This window comes from Hemitrygon akajei, unplaced genomic scaffold (assembly GCF_048418815.1).
Source record: "Hemitrygon akajei unplaced genomic scaffold, sHemAka1.3 Scf000058, whole genome shotgun sequence".
Lineage (NCBI taxonomy): Eukaryota > Metazoa > Chordata > Chondrichthyes > Myliobatiformes > Dasyatidae > Hemitrygon > Hemitrygon akajei.
In genome coordinates, this window is record NW_027331944.1 from 861,178 (window position 1) to 886,690 (window position 25,513).

General features: G+C 44.0%; 2 long non-coding RNA genes across 2 annotated transcripts in view; one reads left to right on the top strand and one right to left on the bottom strand.

Annotated features, from left to right (window-relative positions):
* The window catches only part of LOC140721640 (uncharacterized), an 801,766-nt gene extending 798,309 nt beyond the window's left edge, over positions 1 to 3,457 (top strand). Inside the window, exons 2-3 of the long non-coding RNA XR_012097421.1 lie at positions 921 to 1,088; positions 3,394 to 3,457. This is a non-coding gene — a long non-coding RNA (uncharacterized lncRNA). The remainder of the gene's footprint in view (positions 1 to 920; positions 1,089 to 3,393) is intronic.
* Positions 1 to 25,513, bottom strand: part of LOC140721639 (uncharacterized) — a 212,207-nt gene that overhangs the window by 98,399 nt on the left and 88,295 nt on the right. The gene's annotated exons all lie outside the window — the stretch shown is intronic.

Here is a 25,513-nt window from a genome sequence, read left to right on the forward strand (position 1 = left end):
GTGTGAAAATTCCCGGCTCAGAGCAATGGTTGATCCATGTAGCTGCAAAAATAGTAATTAGAGGGAACATTGGAGACCGAACCACGTTACATTCTATGCATATTAATCACGATTGAATATGGTACATTATCGTGCTTCCTGTTATAGAGGAGATGTTAAAAGTCAATAGAGTGGACAAAACAGTTTCACCGGGAGCCTCTCTGGTATCTAGGAAATAGTAATGAATAACGCAAGAAAAATTAATAATAATTTCGCCTTGTCCGTGGGAGCGTACTGTGAGGCAATGATGCTCAGGTGCTTAACAATACAGAACTAATTCTGAGCAGCGAATAACTAGACGGTCCATTTACTATAAATTCAAGAGCTTTTCGTTTTCGTTTCTCGAAAGATCACTATTAATGCCCCGATAATCACTTTTACTACCTTTTCAGAACACTGTGTGTAGTACCTCCCCCATTATAGGTATGAGCAAGGATGTGATCTGGGCCAAATTGCGCAATTAAGCGTTCAGCATATCACGCATCATCCTGGATAATCCCAGTTCTGATACTGGGTCTTCCACAGTGTCTTGTTCCACAGATGCAATCTGCTGTACCGAGTTTCCAGCACCTTATAAGAGGACGCAGGAAAATGGCATTGGGGCGAAAAAAAAATCAACCATGATTGAATGATGGAGGAGACTCGATGGACTGAATCACTTCATTCTGCTCTGATATCTTATCATGAATGAATGATGAGTCCTTCGTATCCCGTATCAGGATTTGTGACGTGTGAGGGACAATTACAGATTTGTTCCATGAGATCCTTTTATTTGTCTTCAGTGTTTAAATTTCAGTGAGATTCGCTTTTGAAAAAATTGAGCAGAAATATTTTTTTCTCCTTTGTATTGTTAATGTGCTTCATTATCTCTTTGGTTAAAGTTAGACATGCGGTGAGAGATTTATTGGAAGAAAAGCCCACAGCTGGAAAGAAGCCACGAATGAGAACGAGGGAACAGCGACAAGTGAACCAGCCCGAGGACTGAGAGTACCAACTGAAGAGAACCCTCTGACTCAGAGTTTTCACTGATTCAGTCAGGAGAAAGTTTGGTGAGTCTCATTCACTCGAACACTGGTCCTGTAAACATTGCATATCTTTACAAAGGAAGGTAAAAATTAGGTGGAATGCCTCGGTCAGACCAAGTTGCAATCACTCGAGGTCTGGTAATGTGCTTTCAGAAGCCCAGCTCTTTACAGTCACTCACATTCTCTGAGTGTTTGCTCATTTGAAGGTCCTGCATCATCTGAAGTAGCTTTTGGTCAGTTCTGATGTTTCCTTGTTACGTTATAATCATTTTAAAATGCATTGACAATTTCATCCCTTTCTTAGAAGCTCCAAGTGTGTCGTATTGTAGTGATAGTAGAATTTGCTTCAAGGTAGCAAGAAAAGAGTGGTGGTTGAAGATTTCTCCTCGCAATGGAGGCGAGTAATTAACGGTGTGCCATGAGGCTACAAGTTGGGACCTTTGACATTTGTTATTTTATAGCAATGATTTAGATAGATAGATAGATAGATACTTTATTCATCCCCATGGGGAAATTCAACTTTTTTCCAATGTCCCATACACTTGTTGTAGCAAAACTAATTACATACAATACTTAACTCAGTAAAAAAATATGATATGCATCTAAATCACTATCTCAAAAAGCATTAATAATAGCTTTTAAAAAGTTCTTAAGTCCTGGCGGTTGAATTGTAAAGCCTAATGGCATTGGGGAGTATTGACCTCTTCATCCTGTCTGAGGAGCATTGCATCGATAGTAACCTGTCGCTGAAACTGCTTCTCTGTCTCTGGATGGTGCTGTGTAGAGGATGTTCAGAGTTTTCCATAATTGACCGTAGCCTACTCAGCGCCCTTCGCTCAGCTACCGATGTTAAACTCTCCAGTACTTTGCCCACGACAGAGCCAGCCTTCCTTACCAGCTTATTAAGACGTGAGGCATCCCTCTTCTTAATGCTTCCTCCCCAACACGCCACCACAAAGAAGAGGGCGCTCTCCACAACTGACCTATAGAACATCTTCAGCATCTCACTACAGACATTGAATGACGCCAACCTTCTAAGGAAGTATAGTCGACTCTGTGCCTTCCTGCACAAGGCATCTATGTTGGCAGTCCAGTCTAGCTTCTCGTCTAACTGTACTCCCAGATACTTGTAGGTCTTAACCTGCTCCACACATTCTCCATTAATGATCACTGGCTCCATATGAGGTCTAGATCTCCTAAAGTCCACCACCATCTCCTTGGTCTTGGTGATATTGAGACGCAGGTAGTTTGAGTTGCACCATATCACAAAGTCCTGTATCAGTTTCCTATACTCTTCCTCCTGTCCATTCCTGACACACCCCACGATGGCCGTGTCATCAGCGAACTTCTGCACATGGCAGGACTCCGAGTTATATTGGAAGTCTGATGTGTACAGGGTGAACAGGACCGGAGAGAGTACGGTTCCCTGCGGCGCTCCTGTGCTGCTGACCACCGTGTCAGACCTACAGTCTCCCAACCGCACATACTGAGGTCTATCTGTCAAGTAGTCCACTATCCAACTCACCATGTGAGAGTCTACTCCCATCTCCGTTAGTTTGTGCTTTAAGATCTTGGGCTGGATGGTGTTAAAGGCACTAGAGAAGTCAAGGAATGTAATCCTCACAGCACAACTGACCCCATCTAGGTGAGAGAGTGATTTGTGCAGCAAATACGTGATAGCATCCTCCACTCCTACCTTCTCCTTATACGCAAACTGAAGAGGATCCTGGGCGTGCCTGGTTTGTGGCCTCAGATTCTGTATTATCAGCCGCTCCATGGTCTTTGGATGCGGTTGCACAAGGATTACTTGACAGGTAAGTTTGCAGAATGCACAACATTAGTAGTTGCTGTTCACAGAGAAGATTATCGTAGCATCTAGGGGATCTAAATGGACAGGGGCTGGTAAAGAGATTGCAAAGCCAATCTGATCAGTAGCGGATTCATGCAGATGTTGGGGATCATGTGGAGGAAACAGCCAGAGGAAGTGAATGAGGCAGGTGCGGTTGCATAATTCAAAAAGCAGTTGGGGTGTGTAGATGGAGTGAAGAGGCCAGAAGGGAGATGGCCCCATCACAGGAAATTGTGACCATCTCAGTGGGCACTGTGGTTGGCATTGTCTCGTTGGGCTGAACGCTCTGAATTTGAATTGTATTGCTCTGTGACTCTGTCAGCAGATGCCCCAGGTATCAGTGGACAGATATGGTGTGGACGTGGTTACTAACAGGGAATGTTTGGTCCCCATGCCAAATGCTACAGGGGATGGAAATACTGTCATATTTGCAAAGTAGTCGTACTCTCTGACTCACTGTCTGCTTGTTGTGAAATTTAGAGCCTCACCAGCAGGAGGAGCTGTCCTGCAGAGCGACCAAAGTGTAAACAAGACGACGACAATCAACAATCGCCAGTCAGAATCACAATGGACAAAGGTATGATCACAGGGATCTTTGAATTAAACTTTTGTCGAGTTTGTACACAATAAAACTGACACAGGTGTTAACAGGGCATAGAAAAGTTTCATCCAGCAGTGTCATTTATCCCACTGGTAAAGCGGCCTTGAGTAATTGATTAACCCAACAGTTCCAGCGCAGGGACCTGACACCAGTAATGGTCGAATCACTCCGCTCATCATACAAAGCTTCAGCTGAGTGAAAGGAGCAGGGGCTCCTGAATCAGGTGGTCATGAGTGAAACACAGACAGGAATGTGAAAGCGATCTTGTCGTTTATGTGAATGTTCAGGGTCAGGGTCCGTTTCACCTCCAGACAGACCCTGAGGTGTAAGACATCTTCAACTTTCACTTATAAAATTCAGAAGCAGATGATAGGAGCATTTCCGGGATTTCCGAGATTCTATGATTACACAGCATTTCAGGTTTTGGAAGGAAAGCTACCAACTCCCCCCTGGTTTTTCTTGCCTGCTACGCAAAGGAGGAGGGGTGTCACCGAAATCTATTTTCTGTAGCGGGGCGGAGATCATTGCCGGTGCTGGGAATGGCTGAGGATCAGGAGGCAGCTCATTGTAGATACATTTGTGATCTGCTTCGGAGTTTTAACACCCCAGTGAATGTCTGGGCTGTGGAGAAATGGTGAACCTGAGTTTCTGAATATTTCCCTCTTGATATGATCTTCCACATTAATTTAAATTCCTAGGATCTTGGCTGGGAAACCCGGCATAACCAATGACCAAATGTCTCTGTCACCTGTAGACATTGTGATTGTGCTCAAATCTGAGATTCCAGCTGGAATAAAAACGATGCTCCAGCCTGGAAACGGGTCCTTCGGCCCATATAATTCATGCTGATCTAAATGTCCCATTTTCCTGCAGTTTTCCCAAATTTCCTGAGTAAACTTCTTCTCCCCTTTTTCCTGCCCACATTCTCTCAATTTTGTAAGTTTATTTGTGTTTGCGGCCTCCTCTGGATGTATGTAATTTATACCCATCAGCCACCACGTGAAAAATGCCCGTTTGGTCCCTTTTAAATCTCTGCCCTCGAGTCTCAGACTCCCACACCCGGGAAAAAAGACTCTGACCATCTACCCTATCTGCACCTCTGATTACTGTATGTGTGAGTGTCTGTGTAAGGTTTCCCTTCAAGCTCCTGTGCTCCAGGGCAAGCTGTCCCAGCCAACCATATAACACAAAAAACAACACCCTAGTCCAGTACCGTAGTGTTCATTCTTCTCTACACACTTTCCAGCTTCATCACCTCCATCCTATAGATTAGCAACTGCAACTACACACAAAGCTCTATAACCAAGACTTTGCCAATGACATGCATAGTTGTTACATGATGATCAGCAGGTGGGGGAGAAGATGGGAACCAGGGGAGAGGTCAGCATAGATCTCAAGGGAATGGTCAGCCTGCGATCCAGGGGACCGGACGACGTGTGTCTCAAGGGAATGATCAGTCTGTGACCAAGGGGACTGGAGAAAGCAACTCCAGTCCCCTTGTCCAGTCTCCAGCGCCTCGTGTGACAAAGCAACTGGAGAATGTGTGATCCAGCAGACTGGACCATGTGTAATCCCGTTGCTGGTCTTTGTGTGACACAGACTACTGGACAGTTAGTGACCGAGGGAGATTTTAGCTTGTGGAAGATAATCACAGTGATATTTCCCGGTATCACCGGACACCGGTGCATTATGATCCCGTGGTCATCCGTGCGTTCAACTGCTGTGATTAGTATTACTGTGCTTATCGTGCTATTTTACTGGGAGTAAATGTGTCCGGTCACCGGCTTATCAGGATGGTCACCTGACAGGGTGTACGGGTCACATTAACCAGCACAGTTCCACTCCAAATCTGGTCACAACACAGAGAGAAAAAAAAACACACAACAACTACACTAAACTACACACCTAACTAGGACTGCATAAAGTGCACAAAACAGTGCAGACATTACAATAAATAATATACGTGACAATAGGGCAGTAAGGTGTCAGGCCAGGCTCTGGGTATTGAGGAGTCTGATAGCTTGGGGGAAGAAACTTTTACACAGTCTGGTCGTGAGATCCCGAATGCTTCGGTGCATTTTCCCAGATGGCAGGAGGGAGAAGAGATTGTATGAGGGGTGCATGGATCCTTTATAATGCTGCTGGCTATACGGATGCAGCGTGTGGTGTAAATGTCCGTAATGGCGGGAAGAGAGACCCCGATGGTCTTCTCAGCTGACCTCACTATACGCTGCAGGGTCTTGCAATCTGAGATGGTGCAATTTCCGAACCAGGCAGTGGTGCAGCTGCTCAGGATGCTCTCAATACAACCACATTAGAATGTGATGAGGATGGGGGGTGGGAGATGAACTTTCCTCAGCCTTCGCAGAAAGTAGAGATGCTGCTGGGCTTTCTTTGCTATGGAGCTGGTGTTGAGGGACCAGGTGAGATTCTCCGCTAGATGAACACCAAGAAATTTGTTTTGTTCACATTCAGAGACAGGCTGCTGGCTCTGCACCAGTCCGTTAGCTGCTGCACCTCCTCTCTGTAAGCTGACTCGTCGTTCTTGCTGTGTGTTGCAGCACAGTCGTGGGTCAGCAGAGTGAACAGCAGTGGTCTGTGCACACAGCCATAGGGGGACTCCGTGCTCAGTGTGATGGTGTTGGAGATGGAGAATTAATCCAGTTTTGTATCTGTAGGCAGGTTCAAGACACGGTTTTTTTTTGTTGAGTTGGGTGAGAGCGGTGGAGACGAGGGATATCTGAGTTCAAGCCAACATTTTCCTTTTTATATTCACAGAGCCAGAGTTTACAATCTCCGACCTCCTGGCACAGGGGGAGGAATATCGACTGTACCAACTGACAAAGTTCTACAGGGACAGACTCAAACAAGCAATTGAAGAAAAGGTTGAGAGACTGGGTTGGATGTTGACAAAGGAGGGACATTTCAGTAGAGAAGAAAATGAGGTGAGTGCAGTTCGTGTATTGTCACTGATCTGCTGGTATCAGCGGGAATAGTGATCAACATTAATCTCCTGCACGTTTTAGGAGATCGACTTGGGAATGGAGACTTTGATCTCTGACTCGTCTCTCGCAGATCTGGTTTCAGTTTTTAAGGTGGGGAGCACTGGGAACTGCAGGTTTAGCATCACCTTTTCTTGTATCACCTGCTGTATTTATCAGTGTGAAGTAAGAGCAGTGGCTGCATATCTGGACTTCCAAAAGGCATTCTGTCTGAAACTAATTTCAAATCTTGGCTGAACCGTCGGGTAGCTTCACCTCATCTCATTAATCCAGGATGAGTATTAAACTGTCAGTTGGGCCAACCGGCTTCACTGCGGTACCTGAGGGAGGGAAACCAGCTAACCACAGCTTGTCTTGGCTCCGTGAGTTCCCAAACAATGTGCTTCTGACTTGTCATAGTCACAGCAAAGTACAGTACAGAAACAGGCCCTTTGGCCCATCTATTCCATGCCAGACTACTGAATCTACTTATTCCCATTGACCTGCACCGGTCCATGACGCTCTATACGCTCATTACGCAAGCATCTGTTCAGAATTCTCTTAACCACTTGCACTACTTGCTAGTTTCGCACTCTCACCACCCTCTGAGTAAACCGGTTTCACCTTTGTACCCTTTGAACTTTTCACCTTTCACCCTTTAGTGATAACCTCTTGTTGCAGTACCTCTTTACCTCAGTACAAAATGCCTGCTTGCATTTATCCTATCTATATCCCAATGTAACTGTGTACACTTCTATCAAATCTCCGCTCAGTCTTTCATGTTCCAATGAATAAAGTCCTAATCAGTTCACTCTTTTCTTATAATTTAGGTCTTCCAGTCCAGGTAACATCCTTGTAATGTTTTTTTCTGTACTGTTTCAAACTTATTTCCATCTGTCTCTCCATAGGCCTCTCCAATGTCTTATACAACATCACATCGTACACGATATTTTCAATTACCAAGGTTAATGCGCGAAGAAACTTTCTTTCAGAGCCTATCAACATTTGCTGCCACTTTCAATGGCTTATGTACCTGTATTCCCAGATCACTTTGTTCTACCGGTCGCTGTGTAAAATCTACCCTGATTGGTCCATCCAAAGTGCAACATCTTGCACCTGTCTGCATTAAATTGCATTGGCCCCTTAAAAGTCCATTCTCCGGTTGGTCCAGACCTCACTGCAAGCTCGTGTAATCTTTCTCTTTGTCCACTGAACCTTCCCAATGTTGGAGTTATCAGCAAATTTGCTGATGCTGTTAAGCGTAATTTCATCCAGATTATTGATATTGATGACAAACAACAACGGGAACAGCACCGATCCCCGTGACACTGCACGAGATACAGGTGCCAATCAGAAATGGAACAGTCTATAGTGACACTCCGGATTCTTTCCAAACAGTTAGTGTCTAATCCAGTTTACTACTTTATCTTGAATGCTAAGCAACTGAATCTTCTTGACCAACCTCCTATACGGGACCTTGGCAAATACCGTGCTGAAGTCCATGTAGACTATATCCACAACCTTGCCTTCATCAACTTTCCTGGTAACTTCCTCGAAAAACTCTGAGATTGATTAGATGTGAAAGATCACGCACAAAGCTGATATCTTATGACCACAAACATCAATAGTTTGATCTAAAAGGGCAGAGGAAAGCACAAAACATAAATCTGCTGACTGGCTGATATCTCATGATCCCAAGAAATCAACAGGTTGTCCTGAAAGGGAAGAAGATCAATAGGATTTCCTGAAAGGGAAGGGGCAAACAAAAAAAAATCTGCTAACTTGCTGAATATCTGACTAATGAGAGACAGGGACACACCATTTCAGGTCACTCTCCTTGGAGCTCACAAACAGTGATTGTCTTGTCCTAGATCTGACCTATTCAGCCATGAGTGGTATTAGAAAATCAAGTGTGTTACACCCGTGAGTAACTCTGTTCTCGTTGGGATTCATTGGCGCTGTCTGTAATGAATCACACAGGCATTATCCAAAGGCAAGAGGTAATCTGTAAATATGATGCTGATCTATAAATTCCTCATCGGGAGACGTCTGCTTTACTGGTTAAATCTCTTTCACAACTGTAACTCCTCAGACCTGGTAGCAGTGAAACTGAGGGATTATTTTACAGTGCAGTGGGCCATCAGGGAATTATGCGGATTTGTTCCATAATTGTTGTCCATTAATCGTGTTATGGAAAACCTTACCAATTCCCTACTGATATCTGTTCTAGGAGATCAATCATTCAAATCCAGGACACAGAACATAGAACATAGAACAGTACAGCACAGTACAGGCCCTTCGGCCCACAATGTTGTGCTTACCCTTAAACACAGCCTCTCTTATTTCTCCGAGCGATGTCCTAAGCCCATCCATATTCAGTTATCTTAATTCCATCATAGGTGTATGTTGCTTGAAGACTATTCAATGATTAATTCATAATTCCTCAGTTAATCAGGAAACCCATGCCTGCATTCAGGAAGTCATTACCATTTTACGGTATCAGTGCCAGGCAGTAACCATCTCCATTATAAGATAGCCGCACTGACATTCCTTAATCTTCTTTTGTCTTTACACATCATAAGACCATAAGGCATCAGAACACAATTGGCCATTAGGCTCATCGATTCTGCTCTGCCATTAAATCATGGGTGATTTACTATCCCTCTCAACCCCATTCTCCTGCCTTCTTCCAGTGAACTTTGCTGACCTGACTAGTCAAGAAGGTACCAACCTCTGTTTTAAATATACCCAATGACCTGGTCTCCACAGCTGTCAGTTCCAATGGATTCTGCAGATTCACTACTCCTCTGTTAAATAATCTCCTCATTTCTGTTCTAAATGGATGTCCCTCTAATCTGAGGCTGTTCCGTCTGGTTCTAGACTCCCCCACGTAAAAACAACATCTCCACATCCTCTCAATGTCTTTCGATATTCCACAGGTTACAATTAGATTCCCCCTCATCCTTCCACACTCCGGCCAGTACAGGTGCATCCAGGAACCATTACCATCAAAATCTGGTTTAATATCACAGGTTCTGTTCGTTTAGATTCCTCTCTGGATTTTTCACAACACCATCACATATTTTCTCTGATCAGGGGATCAAAATATGCGAGTGCGGTCTGGCCAGTGCTTGTTCTTATATTCTGATCCTCTCGAAATGAATGCTGGCATTGTATTTGCCTTTCCGAACACCGACTCAACCTGCACGGAATCCTGCACCAGGTCTCCAGAGACTCTTTACAACTCCAATTTCTGAATTTTCTCCCAGATTCAAAAATAGTCTACGTCTTCATTATTTCTGCTAAAGTATATGGCCACGTACCTCACTATACTACATTCCAATTGCCACTGATGTGTCCATTTTTTCATCGGTCTATGTGGGACACCTGGTCAAAGGTCCTCGGGAAGTCCAAGTAAACAACTTGCACTGACTCTCCGTTGTCGACCCAGCATGCTGTTCTCTCTGTTACCACTGTCAGGCAGGATTCCCTTCCATGGATGTTGGCCTTTTTCTTATCATGTGCGTCCGAATACCCCGAAACCTTATCCTCAATTATCGACTGCTGACATCTTCTCGACTGCTGACATCTTCCCAAACGCTGATCAGACTAACTCTCCTATAGCTTAAAATGATCAGTCCTCCGGAAGCATTCCAAAATCTAGTGATTCTTGAGTGATCATTACTAATGTCTCCACAATCTCTTCAGCCTCCTCTTTCAGAAGCAATCGGGTGAGTTGATCTGGACTCATCAATCTTCAGAACTTTCAGCTTCCCAAGCGCCTTCTCCGCAATAATTGCAAATACACTCACTTCTGCCACCGGACATTCTCAAATATCTGGCACGTTCTAGTGTTTTTACAGTGAGGACTGACGCAAAATACCGACCAATATCTTCCGGCATTTCCTTGTCCCCTGACAGTACCTCTCCACTGTCATTTTCCGGTGGTCCAATATCCACTCTCCTCTCTTTCAATCTTCATATATCAGACGGACGTTTTGGTAAGCTATTTTACATCATTCTCTAGCCTGCCTTCCTATTTCATATTTTCTCTATTTACGGCTTTTTAATTGCCTTCTGTTGGTTTGTAGAAACATCCCAGTCCTTCAGCTTTCTACTATATTTTGTAATATTCTGTGCCCTCTCCTTTGCTTTTGTGCTGCTTTCACTACCTCGTCAGCCATGGTTGATCATCCTCCCTTTAGAATAATTCTTCATCATTGTGATTGTTTGTCCTCCGAGAAACTTCAGCCATTCCTGCTCTGCCATTGTCCCTGTTAGTGTCATTTTCGAATTTGTTAGATAGATAGATAGATAGATAGATTCTTTATACATCCCCATGGGGAAATTCATCATTTTTCCAATGTCCCATACACTTATTGTAGCAAAACTAATTACATACAATACTTAACTCAATATAAATATGCATCTAAAATCACCCTCTCAAAAAGCATTAATAAATAGCTTCTAAAAAGTTCTTAAATAGTTTACTAAGAAATACATTGAATGGTAACTTAAGCTCAGTCCTGACTCCGGCACTTTAACATATCCTACCCCTGGCGTTTGAATTGTAAAGCCGAATGGCATTGGGGAGTAATGATCTCTTCATCCTGTCTGAGGAGCATTGCATCGATAGCAACCTGCCGCTGAAGCTGCTTCTCTGTCTCTGGATGGTGCTATGCAGAGGATGTTCAGGGTTTTCCATGATTGACCGTAGCCTACTCAGCGCCCTTCGCTCTGCTACCGATGTTATACTCTCCAGTTCTGTGCCCACGACAGAGCCCGCCTTCCTTACCAGCTTATTAAGACGTGAGGCGTCCCTCTTCTTAATGCTGCCTCCCCAACACGCCACCACAAGGAAGAGGGCGCTCTCCTCTCTCACGCCGAGGAAATTCCTTTATTCTACTGTAGCACTGATACCTCTAACTTTACTTTCTCCCTTTCAACCTGCTGACTGAGTTCTGCTATTTTATGATCACTGCCTCTTAAGAGTTTATTTAGCTGAAGCTCCCTAATCAAATCTGGTTCAATACCCAACACAGAATCCAGATCCGCCTTTCCTATAGTGGCCTCAACCATAGGCTTCTCTCAAAAGCCATCTCATTGGCATTCTATAAATTCCCTCACTTGGGATTCAGCACCGACCTGATTTTCCAAAGCTACCTGGATATTGAAACTCCCCGTGACAATTTTAGCATTGACCTTTTTTCATGCCTCTCCTCTCCCCCGTTGTAATTTGTAGCCCACATCCTGGCTACTGTTAACATGCCTGTATATAATTTCCATCAGGGTCATTTTACCTACGCAGTTTCTTAACATCCACATCGTCTAATCCGACATCACCTCTTTCTCGGGACTTTTCATTTTTAATGACAGCAGTTTCGACCCAACACTTTCACCTCCCTGAGTATCCTTTCGATTCAATATTTATCCTTGGATTTAAGCACCCAACTATAAACTTTTGTCAGCCACGATTCAGTGATGCCCGCCATCCATTTGTTTTTGCTCTCTCTCCCCTCTCTTCCGTTCTTGTTGTCACATCTTGTTGATGCAATGCTGCACATTGACAGATCGAGGAAATTAATCACATTGCATCTACTGCAGGGTGTCAGTAAATCCTTATTCTTACACACTATTGATTTAGAATTTCCTTCAGTTAATGTTTCTCTGTTAATGACTGAACCCAGAGAGGATGAGGAAACAGCCCAGTGACTGCATCTGTTCTGAAGCTACCGGGGCCATGAACAGATACTTTCCTGCACATTCTCCATGTCTGTCTGTCTGCTCCACAATAAGTCCATTGTTTCCTTTTGTAGAAAGTCACTGAACTGACAGAGAAGGGAAACCGGACAGAGAGTTCCAGACTCTTCCTCAGTTTGGTGAATGGCAAAGGCTCCCGGGCCCGGAGGGCGATGTGGGAATCCTTTCTGATGTGGAGGACTGAGTTACCGAAGTTGGACAGAATACTGAGGGAAATACAGGAACTCGGTATGTTAAAACCACGCTCTGAACACAAAGGCACATTGAGATAAACATTTTAGTTATTTTAATTATTTTAGCTCTGTTTCCATGGATTTCTTTTAATATTTAAACAGGTCCTGATCCACAGGAATACATGAACATCGGCCAAGGTTTATCTGAATTACCCACTCAGCTGATCGGTGAGTGATCAAATGCACAGTTCAAACCACATCTCAAGTGTTAGTCTGTGACTTGGCAAAGCCTGGGAATCAAAATTCGCCATTAATCATTCGCTGATCTCTGGATTCAAGTAACAATTCAACGAATCTCTCTTTGCAGCCTGAATATTCTACAATATATTTTTCTATTAATCCAGCTGTTGGTTCTGCTGAAGCCTTCACTCCAGGTCCTAACGCTCCGGGAATCCCAACACACCCTAGGCAGGCTCCTGATACACTGTATGACGCAGTCCAGGTGACTTTTCTATCTTCAGACCTTTCATCTTCCAAGCCCCTTTTCCTTTGTAATAGCACTACACGCAATTCTGTTTGCTGATGTTCTTTACCTTTTGGAATTCTGCCAGTGACTTGCACAGAGTTTGTCTGGCATTTCCTTTTCACCCGTTACTGCAACTACAACAGCAGTTTCTAGTGGTCCGATATTGACCCTCTCCCTTTTTTCACTCTTTATATATCTGGGAAAGAAAAAATATATACTTTGGTATCCTTTCTTATATTATTGACCATTTCCTTGCATTTCCTGCACATTCATGTATAACTAGGAGCATCTATAACATAGTTGCCTCCGACATGACCCTAGTCACTAGACTCTAGACACTAGAATACTACAGCACAGTACAGGCTCTTCCGCCCTGGATGTTGTGCCGACCCATGTATTCCTTTAAAAAGAGTACTAAACCCACACTACCCCGTGACCCTCTATTTTTCTTTCATCCATGTGTCTGTCCAAGAGGTTCTTAAATACCCTTAATGTTTTAGCCTCCACCACCATCCCTGGCAAGTTGTTCCAGGCACCCACAACACTCTGTAAAAAACTTTCCCCTGATGTCTCCCCTAAACTCCCCTCCCTTAACTTTGTACATATGTCCTCTAGTGTTTGCTATTGGTGCCCTGGGAAACAGGTTCTAGCAATCCACCCTATCTATGCCTCTCATAATTTTTTAGACCTCTATCAAGTGCCCTCTCATCCTTCTATGCTCCAAAGAGAAAAGTCCCAGCTCTGCTAACCTTGCTTCACATGACTTGTTCTCCAAATCAGGCAACATCCTGGTAAATCTCCTCTGCACCCTCTCCATAGCTTCCACATCCTTCCTATAATGAGGTGAGAAGAATTAAACACAATACTCTAAGTGCGGTCTCTCCAGAGATTTGTAGATTTGCAACTTGGCCTCTCTACTCTTGAACTTAATCCCCCTATTAATGAAGCCTAGCATCCCATAGGAGTTCTTAACTATCCTATCAACCCGTGCAGCGACCTAAAGGGATGTATGGATTTGAACCCAAAGGTCCCTCTGTTCATTCACACTCTTCAGTAACCAACGATTAAACTTGTACTCAGCATTCTGGTTTGTCCTTCCAAAATGCGTCACCTCACACTTATCCGGATTGAACCCCATCTGCCACTTTTCTGCCCAAATCTGCTCCCTGTCTATATCCTCTTGTAACCTTCGACAACCTACAGCTCCATCCACAACTCCTCCAATCTTCATGTCATCCACAAATATACTCACCCATTCTTCCACCTCTCCATCCAGGTCATTTATGAAAATCACAAATAGCAGGGGTCCCAGGACAGATCCCTGCGGCACTCCACTAGTCACCGACCTCCAGGCAGAATACTTTCCTTCCACTACTACCCTCTGCTTTCTTCTTGTAAGCCAATTATTTATCCAAACAGCCAATGTTCCACTTATCCCTTGCCTCATGATTTTCTGGATGAGTCTCTCGTGAGGGACCTTGTCAAATGCCTTGCTAAAATCCATGTAGAGCACATCTACTACCGTACCTTCATCAATTGCTTTTTGTTACCTCTTCAAAAAACTCAATTAGCCTCGTGAGGCACGACCTTCCCTTCACAAAGCCATGTTGACCCTGACAGTAAATTCCAGGCACCCACAACCCTGTTAAAAAACTACCCACAATTGCTGTAAATTTACCCCATCTCACCTTAACCAAATGCCCTCTGGTATTAGACACCAGTCATATGTAAAAAATAAACAAAATACAGGCTGTCGACCCAGACTCTTATCTCTCAAACTTGTACACCTCAGTCAGATCTCTATTCTAACTCCAGAATAAACAAACCAGGTTTATCAAACCTCTACTTGTAGCACATGTCACCGAATCCAGGCAACATCCTGATGAACCTGTTCTGCACCCTCTCCAATCCTTCCAAGAGCTGGACAATCAGAAGTGAACACAATACTCCAGATGCGCCCTAAAACCGTAAGACCTAGTAGCAGAATTAAGCCATTCAGCTCAGTGAATTTGCTCTTCAATTCCTCTCTACCCCATTATCCCAGTAAACGTCGACACTCTTCCTAATCAGGAACATATCGACCTGCATTTTAAATATATCCAATGAAGTGTCTTCCTCAGCCGTCTATGAGAATAATTTCACAGATTCACCACCCACCAGCCAAGAAATTTCTCCCAGTTTGTGTCCCCGGCAGCCAGGACAATTCCCCACAGTTCTCAAGCATGTTAATATTCTGTATGAGCCTCCCATGTGGGACTTTGTCAAACACTCTACCAATATACAAGTAGACAATATCCATGTGTAACTGCACCCATCACCTTTGTCACCTCCTGGAGGAACTCAAACAAGCTGGCAAGACACAAACCCGAACCAAAGCCTTGCTACTGAACCCCAAACCACCTCATGCATCCTCTCTGTCATACTCCCATAGGTCAGAACATATAAAAGGCTGAAGGTATGTACCACCAGTCTCAACGACAGCTTTATTCTGCATTTATAAGATTACTAAATGGTCACCTACTATGTTATTATTGGCTCTTAATAATAATAAGACAATTTTATATCTAAAATTACAGCATCGTACATCTCGTAACTAATAACAACTTAGATAACCACGATATACTCACAGGAGAGCAGACAGAATACCGTTCGGGTTTGAACAACAGATAACAGATTATTCTATTTCAAACCCTGTGGAAAGCAGAAAACTTCCAGTGTTATATTGTCAATCAAAAAACACATCTGATTCTGTTCCTCGTGTGTTTTAGAGAAGTTCCAAATATATATAAAATTCATACAATACTTGTGAAATTTCTACAACTGATGAAACATTCGCGTAAAATAATCGTCCTATTAACAACCACAGAGGAACAACGACCATTATCAAAATAAATGGAGGGATTTTCCAGAGCGACTCACTAAGCCCACTGTGGTTTTGTCTAGCTTTAAGCCCACTCATAATTTACTGAAACAGATAAAAATCAGGTATCTCATCAGAAAAAAATACGAATTAAACCTTGACACAGCTATACATTGATGATTTGAAATTATTTGCTCTTGCATCAGTAAAGCTGAAACAAACAATTCAAATAATGGAACTAATTTCCAAATATATAAGCATGAACTTTAGACTAGAAAAGTACAGAACATGATTAAACATAAAGAAAGGAGCAATAGAGCCGGTAGAATATCAAACAGAGCATCAGGATGCAATGTAACAGAATTTGAAACGTATATTTAGGATATCAATAAGCAAAGAAAATAGATAATAGTGTGATAAAGGAAAACCTTCCAACAAAATTTACTTCAAGGCTGAAGAAAATCTGAATTTACTGCTTGGCTGAACAAACTTTGAATTTACATCAAGGATCAGGAAAATCTGCCAAACAGAGCTGAACAGTAAAAATATAACAAAGGTAGTAAACACTCACTGTGCCCATATTGACGTATAATTTTGGTAAAATATCCTGGTCTGAAACAGATCTGGAAAATATGCAAAACAATAAGAAATAAAATAGCAATTTCTGGAAAACACCGTGTGCACTGGAGCGCACTTGGATTGATATGAACGAGGACAGTATGAGGATGATGAATAACCGATCTAAAAAAATGAGACAACAGCCAGATAAAAATTTTCAGGATCAGGGTTAATATCATGGACACATGTCGTGAAAATTGTTTTTCTGCGCCAGCAGCACGATTACAGTAAAGTGAGTCTGTATTTATGTATACAATTGTGGAAATAGAATTGTATCAGCGTGAATTAATCAGTCTGTTGGCCTGCTGGAAGAAGCTGTCACGGAGCCTGTTGGTCCTGGCTTTTATGCTGCGGTACCATTTCCCGGATGGTAGCAGCTGGAACAGTTTGTGGTTGGTGAGACTTGGGTCCAGAATGATCCTTCGGGCACTTTTTACCCCCTATCTCTGAAATGACCTGAATAGTAGGAGGTTCACATCTACAGATGCACTGGGCTGTCCGCACCACTCTCTGCAGAGTCCTGCGATTGAGAGAAGTACAGTTCCCATACCAGGCAGTGATGCAGCCTGTCAGGATGCACAAAATTGTGCCCCTATAGAAAATCGTTAGTATTTAGGAGCCCATCCCAAACGTTCACAACCATCTGTTTTTCTGATTTTCTTTTCTTTTGTTCAGACTAGAGAATATGCCAGGCAGGATGTCGGAATGCTCCTCTTGCGGGATGTGGGAAGTCAGGGAGACATCCAGTGTCCCTGACAATGATACCTGCAAAAAGTACATCCAGCTGCAGCTCCTAACAGACCGCATTAGGGAACTGGAGCAAGAGCTGGATGACCTCCGGATCATTCGGGAGACTGAGCAGTTTATAGATAGTAGCTTCCGGGAGGTAGTTACACCTAAGGAACAGGGCACAGGTAATTGGGTTACCGTCAGGCGAGCGAAGGGGAAAGGGCAGTTAATGCAGGGTACTTCTGTGGCCATTCCCCTCCAAAATAGGTATACCAATTTGGATACTGTTGGGGGGGGGGGGGGGGGTGGGATGGCTTACCTGGGACAAGCTGCGGCAGCCGGATCTCTGGCACTGAGTCTGGTTCTGCAGTGCAGAATGGAGGGAGGAGGAAGAGGAGAGCGGTAGTGATAGGGGACTCCATAGTCAGGGGTACAGACAGGAGATACTGTGGTTGTGACAGAGACTCCCGGATGGTTTGTTGCCTCCCGGGTGCCATGGTCAGGGATGTCTCTGATCGCCTGCACAGCATTCTGAGGTGGGAGGGTGATCAGCCAGATGTCGTGGTACACATCGGTACCAATGACACAGGTAGAAAGAGTCAGGATGTCCTGAAGAGTGAGTACAGTGAGCTTGAAAAACAGGACATAGAGGGTAGTAATCTCCGGATTGCTGCCTGTGCCACGTGCCAGTGAGGGTAAGAGTGCGATGCTCTGGCAGATGAACACGTGGCTGAGAAACTGGTGCAGGGGGCAGGGTTTCAGATTTCTAGATCATCGGGACCTCTTCAGGGGCATGTGGGACCTGCACAAGAGAGACGGGTTACACCTGAACTACAAGGGCACCAATATACTTGCAGGGAGGTTTGCTAGTGTTATTGGGGATGGTTTAAACTAGATGAGAACCAGAGTGCCAGAGTGGGTAGTGGAACGGGGGTAAAAATAAATGATGTTGGTAGTTCATGCAAAGTCACAAATAGCAAGGTTGTGTGTGGTGGTAATAATCTTCTGAGGTGTGTATATTTCAAAGCGTGGAGTATTGTGGGAAAGGCAGACGAGCTGAGGGCCTGGATTGACACGTGAAATTATGACATCATAGCCATTACTGAACCTTGGCTACAGGAGGGGCAGGACTGGCAGCTCAGTGTTCCAGGGTTCCAATGTTTCAGACGTGATAGAGACAGAGGGATGAAGGGTGGGTGGTGGCTTTGCTAGTCAGGGAAAATATTACAGCTGTGCTTCGGCAGGACAGATTAGATGGCTTGTCTACTGAGGCCATATGGGTGGAGCTGAGAAACAGGAAGATATGACCACATTAATAGGGTTGTATTATGGACTACCCAATAGTCAGCGAGAATTGGAGGGGCAAATCTGCAAAGAGATAGCAGACAACTGCAGGAGACAGAAATCTGTGATTGTAGAGGATTTTAATTTTCCACACATTGATTGGGACTCCCATACTGTTAAACGTCTAGATGGATTAGAGTTTGTAAAATGTATTCAGGAAAGTTTTCTAAATCAATGTATAGATGTACCAACTAGGGAGGATGCAATATTAGATCTCCTGTTAGGAAATGAGTTAGGGCAGTTGACGGAAGCCTGTGTAGGGGAACACTTTCGTTCCAGTGATCATAACATCATTAGTTTCAACTTGATCATGGATAAAGATAGATCTGGTCCTCGGGTTGACATTCTAAACCTGAAAAGGGCCAAATTTGAAGAAATGAGAAGGGATCTAAAAAATCGTAGATTGGGACAGGTTGTTCTCTGGCAAGAATGTGATTGGTAAGTGGGAGACCTTCAAAGGAGAAATTTTGAGAGTGCAGAGTTTGTATGTTCCTGTCAGGGTTAAAGGCAAAATGAATAAGAATAAGGAGCCTTGGCTATCGAGGGATATTGGAACTCTGATAAAGAAGAAGAGAGAGATGTATAACATGTATAGGCAACAAGGAGGAAATAAGATGCTTGAGGAGTATAAAAAGAGTAAGAAAATACTTAAGAAAGAAATCAGGAGGGCTAAAAGAGGACATAAGGTTGCTTTGGCAGTCAGGGTGAAGGATAATTTTAAGAACTTCTACAGGTATGTTAAGAGCAAAAGGATAATAAGGGATAAAATTGATGCTCTTGAAGATCAGAGTGGTCGGTTATGTATGGAACTGGAAGAAATGGGAGAGATATTAAATGGGTATTTTGTATCTGTATTTACTAAGGAAACTAGAATGGAGTCTATGGAAACAAGGCAAACAAGTAGGGAGATCATGGAACTTAGATAGATTAAAGAGGAGGAGGTGTTTGCTGTCTTGAGGCAAATCAGAGTAGATAAATCCCAAGGACCTGACTGTGTATTCCCTCGGACCTTGAAGGAGACTAATGTTAAAATTGCAGAGGCCCTGGCATAAATATTATGTCGATATCCACGGATCGGGTGCCAGAGGATTGGAGGATAGCTCATGTAGTTCCGTTGTTTAAAAAAGGCTCAAAAAGTAAGCCGTGAAATTATAGGCCGATATGTTTGACATCGGTAGTAGGTAAATTATCGGAAGGAATACTAAGAGATAGGATCTCCAGGTATTTGGATAGACAGGGACTTATTAAAAAAAGTCAGTATGGCTTTGTGCGTGGTAGATCATGTTTAACCAATATATTAGAATTTATCGAGGAAGTTACCAGGAAAGTGGATGAAGGGAAGGCAGTGAATGTTGTATACATGGACTTCAGTAAGGCCTTTGGCAAGGTCTCGCATGGGAGGTGAGTTAGGAAGATTCAGTCGCTAGGTATACATGGAGAGGTAGTAAATTGGATTAGACATTGGCTCAATGGAAGAAGCCAGAGAGTGGTAGTGGAGGATTGTTACTCTGAGTGGAGGCCTGTGACTAGTGATGTGCCACGGGGATCAGTGCTGGGTCCATTGTTATTTGTCATCTATCTCAATGATCTGGATGAGAATGTGGCAAATTGGATCAGCAAATTTGCTGATGAAACAAAGATTGGAGGTGTAGTGGACAGTGAGGAAGGTTTTCAAAGCTTGCAGAGGGATTTGGACCAGTTGGCGGAATGGGCTGAAAAATGGCAGATAGAGTTTAATGCGGGCAAGTGTGAGGTATTGCACTTCGGAAGGTCAAACCAAGTTAGATACATAATTCCCTAATAGTGGCTTCACAAGTAGATAGGGTCGTAAAGAGAGCTTTTGGTACATTGGCCTTTATAAATCAAAGTACTGAGTATAAGAGTTGGAATGTAATGGTGACGTTGTAAAAGACATTGGTGAGACCGAATTTGGAGTATTGTATGCAGTTTTTGGTCACCTAATTACAGGAAGGATATTAATCCAGCTCCTTTGTTTTTGCGACATTGAGGGAGAAGTTGTTTTCTTGTCACCACTGTGTCTGGGTAGTGACTTCTTCTGTGTAGGCTGCCTCGTTATTATTTGAGATTTGGCCAATAAATATAGTATCCTCAGCAAATTTAATTAGCAGATTGGAGCTGTGGGTAGCGACACAGTCATGCGCATACAGAGAGTAAAGGAGGGTGCTTAGGACACAGCCCTGAGGGGCTCCTGTGTTGAGGGTCAGAGGGGCAGAGGTGAGGGAGCCCACTCTTACCTCTTGCTGGTGATCTGACAGGAAATCCAGGACCCAGCTGCACAAGGCAGGGTGAAGGCCGAGGTCTCTGAGCTTCTTGTCGAGCCCGGAGGGAATGATGGTATTGAATGCTGAACTGTAGTCTAATAACATCATTCTCACATAAGCATCCCTCTTCTCCAGATGTTTAAGGAGGTGTGCAGAGCAGTGGCTATTGTGTCATCTGTTGATCGGTTGTGTCGGTAGGTGAATTGTAGGGGGTCCAGTGTGGGTGGTAATAAGCTGCAGATGCAGTCCTTCACCAGTCTCTCAAAGCATTTGCTTATTATTGAGGTGAGTGCGACAGGACGCCAGACGTTCAGGCATGTTGCCTTAGTTGTTTTAGGTACAGGAACAATGGTGGATGATTTGAAGCAGGAGGGAACTCTACACTAGGAGAGGGTGAGATTAAAAATATCCGTACATACACCTGCCAGTTGTGTCGCGCGCATCCTGAGTACCCGCCCTGGGACGCCGTCCGGTCCCGCAGGCTTGCGACTGTCCACTCGTTGGAAACACCTGCGAACTTCAGCCTCAGAGATGACCAATGTGCAGGTAGCTTTGTCGGCTCTCCTCGGGGTCTCAGTGTTGGCGATATCGAACCGAGCGTAAAGAGACTTAGATCCTCTGGGAGACAGGCAGCGATGTTGGCAGCACCACTGCACTTAGCTCTGAAGTCTGCATTGGGGTGCAGAGCTTGCCATAAGCTGTGTGTGTTGTTGGTGGAGAGCTGTGCCTGAATACGATCTCTGTATTGTCGTTTCGCTACCTGGATGACTTTGCACAGATCGGAGCTGAATTTCTTGAGCTCCTGCTGATCACCGGCAATGTAAGCAGTCGGTCTCACGGCAAGTGCTGTTCACACAGAACTGTTGATACAAATTTTGTGGTTTGGGAAGTCCTGACCGATTTCTGAAGGAAATCATCTCCCCTCTGTGACAATAACACACAACTGGGGGATGTTGTTATTACACAGCTGTGATAATAACAGCCGGGAACTCTCTTGGCAGCCGGAAAGGTTTACACAGCACCACCAGGTATTCCAGATCTGGGGAACAAAAGGGTTTGAGGGCATGGACATTCCGGGGTTCCACCAAGCATTAATGATCATGAAACATACCCTAAATCCTGTTCTCTTCCCAAATTTTGTGTGTGTGTGTGTGTGTCTGTCTGTCTGTCTGTTGGGGGGGGGGGGGGTGGTGGTACCGGATGACGACACGATTGTTGGTGACAGTAGGGGCCAATTCTGGATCTGTGGCCTCGGGAGCAGTTGGGACAGAGGGACAGCTGGGATGCAGGCGCTTGGGTAGTTGGATCCTTCTTGCATCCCCTCTTCTTTTCAGCAGTCGCTCTTCTGGGTTCCTCAAAATTCCTGGCTTTTCCGTGGATCGGCGGCTGCCACTCGTTGACCTCCATATTTACCTGAGAGAGCCTCTGCTTAATTTGGTCCTTCTACCTCCTGCGCGGGGCACCACGATCTCTCTCGCTCTGAGAGAGTTCTCCGTAGAGTACTGCTTTCGGTAACCTGGAGTTATCCATGCGAGACATGTGGCCTGTCAGACGGTGGATCTGGCTGAGCAGCGAAGTGGCTTCAGGGCCTGGAAGTTGAACATATATAGCTGTGCATGTCTGGGAGATTATATGAAATATTAAACTAAATAAGTAGTGCAGAAATAGAAATTTAAAAAGAGATTTGTGAGACAGTATCGATGGGTTCAATGTCCATTCGGAAACTGCATGGTAGAGGAGAAGTTGCTCCTGATTTGTTGAGTGTGCGCCTTACTCCGTTCCTCGTGAACCAGACGGTGATGCAGCCAGTCCCAATGCTCTGCAAGTTACATCTGTAGAAATATTCAAGTGATGCTGGAAACTCCTGATGGAATATAGCCACTGTTGTGCCTTCTCTGTAGCTGCATCGATATATTGGGACCAGGTTAGATACTCGGAGATATTGACAGCCAGGAATTTGAAATTGCTCACTCTTTCCACATCAGATCCCTCTGTGAGGACTGGTGTGTCGTGTTCACTCATCTCGCCGTTTCTGAAATCAACAATTAGCTCTATTGACATAGATGTCGACAAGGAAGCGTCGAGCCCCTGGCTCAGAGTTGGACACTTCTTCCCAGAAACAGAAGGGATCATTGTAGCAATACAGGACAAGGTTGTTGACACATGCAGTTATCAATAATACAGAATAAATGACTAATAGGTCCAAGACGATATATGCTGAAAATTATAAGAGAAACTACAACCAATCCAACTTTACAAGATCCTGCAGTAGTTCAACTGAATCTCATGACTTGCACAAGCACAATAAAATGGCGGACAACATTCACAAAAACATTGCTTAAACTTGAACTGATGAAAAACACCATAATTTACTAAACGTAAATTACTTTTAGAGTTCCACTTTTAGAGTTAGAGTCCTTCATATCATACTGCGTCCGATCATTATTTCAGATAGGATAATCCATGATATGCGTTCGGATGTAATTTTACAGGATAAACAAGCAAAAGCAACTTTTTAAATATATATAGCCATTCGAAACACACACAACTTACAGAAATGAATTAGTAAAAAACAATACCAGAAATATGTTGAATTGAAAGGGCAAAATGAAAGACTATGGAACACGAACAGGGTATTATTTATCCCAATCGTAATATCAATAACTGGTATCATCCTAAAGGCTTTTCAGAATAGTATTAATAAATTAGGCCCACACGGCGATACTTGTGTAAATCTTCGAAAACCCATAACACGATACACCACGAGAATAGTCTGAAATCTCCTGTCAATTGAGACATGAGTGTGCTTGGCTATGCCTGTACCTCAAGTTTTACCAGTTTAGGCTAAGATGATGATGATGATGATGATGATGATGATGATGATGATGATAATAATAATAATGACTTATTTATAAAGCACCTTTCATCCAGACGATGCCGTTCAAACCGCATCACAATGGGATAAAGTGCAAACTAGAAAATAAAAGACAAAATGTGTCAGTCCTAATATACACCTCAGACTTCTGCACAGTACTGTAGTTTAAGGTGTTGAATTCTACAGTTTAGGAACACAGTCCCAAAAAAACTCAACGCTGACCTCTCAATGATCCTTTGGCCTTCTACCTTATCGTCTGCCTGCACTGCATTTTCTCGGCAACTGAAACACTGTTTCCCTGAACTATTCTGTTCCATTTTTCCTTGTACAACCTCATTGCACCGATGTGATGTAATGATCTATTTGGATCGCATGCAGCAAAGTTTTCCATTTTACAGTGGTGCATGTCACAATAATAAACCAATTTACCGATTCATTGTCAATAATACAGCGCCCCTTGGTTGCTTAAGATTGTTATAACCGGGGGGGGAGGGGGGTGACAGTGCGGATGAGCTGCCACGACCTATTAAATGCTCCCAGTGGCGAGTAGCCTCCGTCCAGCTCTTGGACTTCACGTGCGGTTTAGCCACTAATCCCGGTGGAAGCGTTTCTTCTGACAGGAGAAGGGGCAGAGGTGGGTTACTGGTGCCTTACAACCAGTCGCTTTGGGCAGATGGGGCTCATCGGCCGTGATTGGCAGCTCACCCAGGAACAAGAAAACTCTGATCTCAAATCTCCACTGCCTTGTAACTGTAACCCCTCATGGGGAAGAGTTTGGGAGTAAACCCAATGGGAAAAGCCTGGAGCTGGAGTCCCTGAGTCAGTGTTAAATGGTGTTCAACGCAGACTGGCATCTCCTGCGACACCTCTGGTGCAAAGCTGTGTCAGTCTCTGCCGTTCCTTTGTGTACATCAGATGCATGGAGAGAGGCAGCTTGCTACATCGGCAGAAACTTCCTTTCCATACCGGAGTGTCCCGGCTTGCAGGGGCAGGACATTCATGGTCGACTCTGACAGACAGAGGCCTCATTAGACAGAGCCCCACACCCCCACAGCAAGACTGATGAGTAACAGTTGCCAAGACTTCACCACCTCTCCCACAGACACGATGTACATCACTGAGACTGACGCTTGTGGCTTCTTCCATTTACACAGATTTCATCTTTCCACCAATCCTCCATCACTGCGATTGAAAACTACCCATTTTCATTCCTGTCATTCCGATGGGTTATCGATCCGCAACTTCACTGTGAATTTCCCCCAGACGCTGCCCGACTTGAGTATTTCCCGCGTATTCTGCTCCTGTTTTGATGCAAGAGCAGTGGACACCTGTGACTCCCCAGTGTGCAGATTGGCCAAAATGCACAGTGTCCTGCTCTCCATAGTTCCACACCAGATCAACATTAACATCCTCTGTTTATGAGGCAAACAATGTTTTAAATATAGTGAAATGGTGTTGTAACGGGAGTGCAGTCAGGATAGCAATAGGATATTCAAGATTCAAAAACTGTATTGTCGTTCCAACCGTACATCAGCTCTGCAGGGTAGAATGACACAGCGTTTCCCAGGAGCAGTGCAATCATAACATAACAAACGCAACACTAAATAATAAACACAACAATAAATAGTAAAACACAACAGCCACATGTCGCTTTAAATCAAGTTATAAGTGTCCGGTGCGAGTTATAAGTGTCCAAAGCAGAGTCAGGTAGAGCAGCTATTTAGCAGTCTGACTGCCTGTGGGAGGAAGCTGTTCAGTAGCCTTGTGGTTTTAGTTTTGATGCTCCTGTAACGTTTACCTGATGGCAGAAGAACAAACAGTTCATGGAGAGGGTGTGAGGGGTCTTTAATG